This window comes from Perca fluviatilis, chromosome 23 (genome assembly GCF_010015445.1).
Source record: "Perca fluviatilis chromosome 23, GENO_Pfluv_1.0, whole genome shotgun sequence".
Lineage (NCBI taxonomy): Eukaryota > Metazoa > Chordata > Actinopteri > Perciformes > Percidae > Perca > Perca fluviatilis.
The window spans coordinates 17,298,483-17,305,516 of NC_053134.1; the positions used below are offsets into that span (position 1 = coordinate 17,298,483).

The 7,034-nt window shown below is 37.6% G+C and overlaps 1 long non-coding RNA gene across 1 annotated transcript; it reads left to right on the forward strand.

Annotated features, from left to right (window-relative positions):
- The first annotated feature begins 1,240 nt into the window (after window positions 1-1,240).
- LOC120553531 lies at window positions 1,241-2,538 on the forward strand. Its single transcript, XR_005638182.1, has 2 exons — window positions 1,241-1,578; window positions 1,902-2,538. It is a non-coding gene; the product is annotated as an uncharacterized LOC120553531 (long non-coding RNA).
- Window positions 2,539-7,034: the final 4,496 nt, after the last annotated feature.

Sequence of the window (7,034 nt, forward strand, 5' to 3'; positions counted from 1 at the left end):
CTAAATGCTGATGTGGAGCAGGGAAAAATACTATGAATTTAAAAAGTAATCTAATATATATCTAATCTCTCTCTCTCTCTCTCTCTCTCTCTCTCTCTCTCTCTCTCTCTCTTCTCTCTATCTATATATATATATATATATATATATATATATATATATATATATATTTAACATTATTTGAACATCACAAACATCTGTAGATACTAAAAGCGTAATTAAAACTTAATAAATTAAATATCTTAAAATGAAAGCTTAATTTGTGTTAGGCCTATCTTCCATAACAAAGAGTTGTAGACCTTGCAGAATATTTTCATATCCATGTATCTGTCTATAATTATATATAAACATGTATATACATATTTTTATATGTATTTTTAAATATATTTTTAGATTTATTTGTTTTAGAAATATATAAGCCACATACTTATACATACTGCTGTTTCAATATGATTTCATTCATCAGACACCATTGATTAGCTGGTGAAAAATAAGCTATTTCAGTGAAAAGTATATATAACATATATGTTAAAACTGGTCAGAGTTAGGCTACCAATAATTGTGTTGGTGTTATTGTTTTTTATGATTTTAATTACACATACAGTACACTTGAACTATTTATCATCCAATTTCGTCTGTTCCAGAAAAATAGCAGTGCCATTGTGGAAAGAACAAGAATACAAGTTGAGTTTACCAGGGAAAATAACTATACTTTGCCATCAACAAGCTGATTATTACTGACATTACTGAGGTAATATATACTTTTTTGTATCACTTGCATTGAGTCGCTGCTTCATCATGACAACTGTCCACGATGAAAGATTATGGACCTTTTTCACAGCAGACATGTTGACTTGTCATAGCAGGAAAAGCACAGCTGAAATTGATAACCTTCACGATGGCTCAGTTCCATCAAGTGTCCCAGTGAGCTGTTTCAGTGAGTCAGCATGCACAATACCAGGGCCTCTCCTAAGTGGAATGCAGCCATCATTAGTAGTTTTGAATACACCTGTGCTTTTCCTACTATGATATGTCAACATGTCTGCCGTGAAAAAGGTCTATTGCCCATAGTTACTACCGGGCCTCTAAAAAACCTGCCCGTGGAGAAACGAAGACCTGTGCTCTTTTGAATGCAACCAGCCGATGGCGCACTCTGACACTTTTCTCTCCTACAGCTGCTGGTGTTCTAAAAAAACCGTCAGAGTGAGACCTCTTCGTTTTCTCTAATCTCCGGTCGAGCCTACACCCGTCCTGACGTTCCCCGCGAATTTTTATCCACGCCGCTCCGCCAAATCCACTCATTTTCCACACGTACCTGACATGCGGCATTTGCGGAGAGAAATGGCCAAAAGAAAATCGTGCTTTGCTCGGGATGTGGATTTGTACAGTTTTTTTTGTTTTGTTTTTTTTGTCTTTTGAACCGAGTGGGTTTGATAGCGGGACAACTTTCCTGCACGACGCAGGGACAGACACAGACAACAATAGATTATAAAACAATCTGCTGCAGTTCAGCTGCAAGGTGAACGACTGGATGACGAGGTGGATTTTTTTTGCATTTTTTTCACATCCAACAAAATCCTGGTAATATTAATTTGGAGTTTATTGTGACTTTTTTGTTAATCTACTTAATCTCGTGTGCTTCAATACGATAACAACGGACTATAATAACCATTGTTTTTACACTTTTACATTTAAAAATTCAGTTTGTTAAAATTCGTAGCTATTGTGATGTATGTTGATTTTTACACGCGTAGTTTGATGTTTTGATGTTTGGAGACTGTTCATAGCCGAATTGTGCCGATCATAAATTTTGTTCTTCGTTCGGCTTATTCATGTTAAGCGGACTACATTTTAATGTCATTATTTAAAAACAACATTAATACCACATCCTTTTTTTTTTTTAGTATGACAAAGCGACGCATGTCGGCTGCGTGCCGCTCAGAAAACTCACGGAGAGCCCCGCCGTCCTACCTGCCATATGCCATTTCCACCGAGGTCATCCGAGGAGAGCAGCGGGTGCAGGAAAAATGGGAAAGGTACAGGAGGTGTTTTTTTTTTCTTCTTTTTTTTTCTTTTTCTTTCTTTGGGTGGGGTTTTTGTCTCGCTTTATTGCAGCCACGTTTTGCGCGCACGCCATTTTTGCCGTGCGCTTTTACGCACAGCGACACAGACTGAACGGAGGAGGGGTGAAGACAAAAGAAAAGGCAAAGAGCACCGGGGGCCAAGCGCTGGTTGAGGTAGTAGTTTGTGCTGTTGGTCGGGTTGTCATATTACCCCTATGTGGAGATGACTGCGCAATCTACTGCCTTGCTGGCGCTGGTGACTTGCGTCAGAGGAGTCAAACGGATCCAACTGAATGACTGAGCTCACTGTGTAGTCGGTAAACAGAACACATTAAACCGAGATGGATATGCTTTCAAAATAATCACCTCTCCATTGTTGTGCGTAAATTGTCAGAACGTGTGAACTTGGACAGATATGTTCGAATGAAAAGCTAGAATATCTGCTACTACATTTTAAAATAAAGTGATTTTAATGGTATGTATCACGTGCGTTTGTGTTTCTTTTCTCCAATTCATAATTTATTATCCAACGAAAGTCAGAATGTGTATCCAGAAGTCAAAGGAACTGACTCGAGTTCTTATCTAGACCGTCTTTTGGAATTTAGAGGCTTAACATGTAAATGCTATCCAATGCAGTGGAATTCACCTTTGGGCTAGTATAAAATAATTGGTGGAATTTAGGGACAGTACGAAAATTACTTATTTATTTTGTAAGTATTTTAGGCGGCTCATAAGTGATTGAAAGGTACCCCTCAGGAGGGCTCACAGCTTTATTTCATTATGTATCTTAACAGAAAGCAGCAAACTGTGTAAAAAATAAATAAAAATGAAGTGTGTCCAATAAAGTGACAGTGACAGCTCTTGGTTCAAAATAAAAACAATGGCAGGAATATTATGTAAAAAGGATGCTTGTTTTTTTTAATGTGTCATCATTTTGTCAATTGCTAATCCCATTGGGTTAGGGTTAGTTAGTTGATTATTTCATTAACATACACCATCTTAAAGTGCACTTTAAGGCAAACTGAATTGTGCCAATCAATAGTGTTATATTACTATGATAATGTGGGTGGGTGTAGCAATTATAAAAATTATATTATTTATAAAAATAATGTTCAGCCTCCCTCCTCACGCCAATCGTTATCCCTTAGGAGGCACATGGTTTTGGATAAAGTCACTCCTGAAATGTTATCAACCTTTTAGGTGGCCTTGGTAGTAAATAAACCTACTGATTTAAGTTGTACCAGTTAGTACTAGTAATGGGGACTTCATTTTTCTCTTTGCATCTGAGAAAAATGAATTCATCTGTTTCTCTTTGCATTTCTTCCATAATTATTGCAGATAAATACAGAAAATCAATTTGGGTTAATGGCTTTTACCCAGCTTAACATCACTTAATTGCGTCTGTATTATTGTGCACATTCAGTTGGTCCACGTTGTACTGTATACATCCACCCTCAGTATGTGTCTTGTCAAATGTTTCGGGTTTCAGTGAGCACTCTGTAGTTCCTCTAATGAATCCCTCTGCTGTCTGCTCACAAAGTGTAACTAGTCTTTTGGAGGTCCGTTGACCCTGTTTGTTAGTTTCCTCCCTGAGAACCGAGGGAATAGAAACCGCTACAATTTTGATTAGCTCTACTCTTTTTTTTTTTTTTTCCTCCTTTAGATTGATTTGGTCTGGTAAACTGATGTGGACTGCAAGTGAAAAATGTGCTTGCATATTGAGTTTACTTGACATTCATGTGTTCCTTTTTTAACCCTCTATGTTTAATGCTGTTATATTATTTCGATTTCCATTTTTTAGTATATGTAGCAGCGAAGTAACAGTCAGGAAAGTGGCAGCATCTGCAACATTGCAGATGCCGGCTGCCGTAAAAAAACCAAGAAGAAGATGATAGTCAGGAAGTCAGCCTCTGATTGGAAAACACAGACCCCCACAACACAACATTCTGGGAGTCAAGATGGCCTTACAGTAAAACTATACCTTTTCTCATACCAAAATATGAATAAATAACCATGAAGTTGTGGATTTATCGTTCTGGAATTATTATGCAAAGTCTCCGAAAAGACACTGCAGTTCCAGGCTAGATTACAAAGGTTCTGGAAGGCCTAGGATCGCGCAGAAGCCCTTGCTGGCAAGGCCCAGAGGTTAGCTTTCATGCTAAACAATCGGAGCAATGCTAGCTTGAATTGATCAAGAGGTATTATATGACATGAAACTGGATGTCTTATACGACGTTGTCGGCCCCAGAGTGTTAATGACACAAACTACTTCTACTTTAACATTTATTTATTTTTTTTGTTTTCAGTTCTGGAAAAGAAACACTGAAGGTAAACACAGCTTTTCTTCCCTCCAAAGTCAGAGTTGGACAAGGAAACATTAAAAATATTTCTTTTTGACTTTATAAGTTATATTTTTGTTATACAAAATGTACATTTCACATTCACAAACGGAGAAATTGAGGGTAGCACAATGGTCACTTAGAAATGGTTCCCCACTGGACTTCAATCTTCCTCTGCTACAGAAAAAAACTCCCAGCTGCTCTTCTCATTTTCCCATTCCGAACCTTATAGTCTAAAGGTAGAAAAAAACAGCATAGACTACTTTTACAATACAGCAACTTCAAAAAGGGAAACCTACAGTCGGGCTGCAGGGACAAAGTAAACTTTCAAGAGCTTCCTCTGCCATGTATTTACAAATGTAGTGGAACTACTGAACCCCCCTGGAGGACTCCCCACCTTAAGAAAATCACTTTTAAAAGGTGCAGTAGGTAAGACTTATAAAACTAACTTTCTGTCATATTTGCTGAAACTGACCCTATGTTCCAGTAGAACTACATGAAGCAGGTCATAAAAAAAAAAAAGAATCCGGCTCCTCTAGCACCAACTACAGCCTGTAGTGCAATTTGCAAAAATCCACCACTCCCTGTTCAGATGCACCAATCAGGGCCAGGGGGCGTGTCTAACTGCGTGTCAATCACTGCTCATGTACACGCATTCATTCTCCCATGTGGGGGGAGGGGCTTAGGAGACCGTTTTGTGCTTAAGCAGAAAAGGGGGAGGGACTGAGAAGTTGTCGCTGTTCAAATTGTTTGTCTCAGTCCTGGATCTTCCCAATCCTACCTACAGCACCTTTAACAGCTTGTCCACTTTAACTACACATGATAATTGAACCTGAGTTGATGTGCAGCAGTTGGGTGGTACAGTAGGATGAAAAAAATAAATCATATATTCATTCTTTGACATTCATTTAAGAGAAAAAGGCTTAATGAGGGGTATAAGGATGAACATTCAACACATATTCTGATGCCCCCCCCAGTTCAGACGTTGTCTTAACATGTTTACAGTTCAAAACATTCACTCTCTATGTCGGATTAAGTCTGGATGTTTGACACTGCTCTGTTGAACTGGGATACATGCTAAGACAATGCTCAGGTTGCGGCAGGACAGATTTGATTCAACAAAGAAAAACAGATATTTGTTAAATTACAATAAAAAAAACTTGGTAACTGTCAGATAGCTTATATGATGGAATTACAGATGCACAGCAAATGATTATATTACAGTACAGCAATTTTAAATTAAATACTTTTTTCATGGAATATACAGGAGGAAAAGTGCACTATATGAACTTCATGCAAATGTAAATGACTGCTGCTTGGAGGAATGTCGATAATTGTCAACTGCAAAAAAGTCAAAGCTGAAGATGATAAATAGCCCCATGCTACACAATGGCACATATCATTTGACGTAAAACAAAAGTTAGACATTTCAGGAAATGTGCTTTGCCAGAAAGTAAAGTAGCGTGTGTCTCAAAATCTCAAACTATTCTTTTAACAATGACTTCCTCCTCCTGGCACTGCACAACTTCCAAATTAATTACTTTGGGTTCAGTCAAAATCGCCTAATGAAATAAGGAGACCTATTCTCACTTTACAGTCAGGCCTAAAGTAAACCAGCACAACTCCAAAACTCTACATATCCACTATTGAGTAAAAATCATAAAACGAAACTATCACTGTTTATTCTGTCAGTCAAGGACTTAAAACATGCAGTTGGTTTTAACTGTATGCAGTCAATAATTTGTTTTCTCAGCCTGGAATCAGACTTTAAAAAAATGAGGACCTTTTTTTATTGATTCTCTGAAGTCTTAAGTTTCTACTTCCCCAAGATCACGTATTATCCCCTGCATCTCAACCTAGTGTGGCTGGCTGAGGAGTGCAGCCTGTATGAATGCAGAATAATAATGTAGGGAAGAAAAAAAAAATGAATGCACATCAGTTTCTGAGGCTGTGTTTTAAGACAAGCAGAACTCTATGATCGCTTTTCTGCTTTCAGTTCCAAGTGCAAAGAAATGGGGTTGTGTCTTTCCATTAGCATTAGCGTTTCATTCCCTTCCTTCACAATGAATCATACCCTTAGCTCTTATGCTAAATGTTCAGGATGCTAACAACTCTAGAGGAACAACAACCTTAGAAATAATGCATGGTCTGTGCACATTCACAAACTAACAACCACTTTGATACATTACAGAAATACAAATTCAATCAATATACAAAACAGCAGTGAAAATCATTGCACCGTTGCTCATATTCCCAGGCCTACAATATGCCACTGCATGCACTGACACACAGTAAATTACTACATCCAAACTCAGTACATTGTTACTCCCAAACTTGTCCCTCAAAAGACAAATGTATAAAGCTTATGAAACATGCAAAACATGTTAAAGCAAAAGAAAACTTTCAGTTTCTTTCTGTGTCAAACTTTTGCTCTGATTGACTTTGATTGTATATCATGATTTTCTTTTTAAAATTAGAATTATGAATTGAATTCATTCCTCCCTGCTACAGGGAATATTTGCATCTTCATCATTTCATATATCACAGCTGCTGGGTTAAATGATGTGGTTTAAAGTGCGAGCCGAAGTCATAATCTAATGTTTAGAAGTTGTCACTTCTTTTTTTTTGTTAAAAC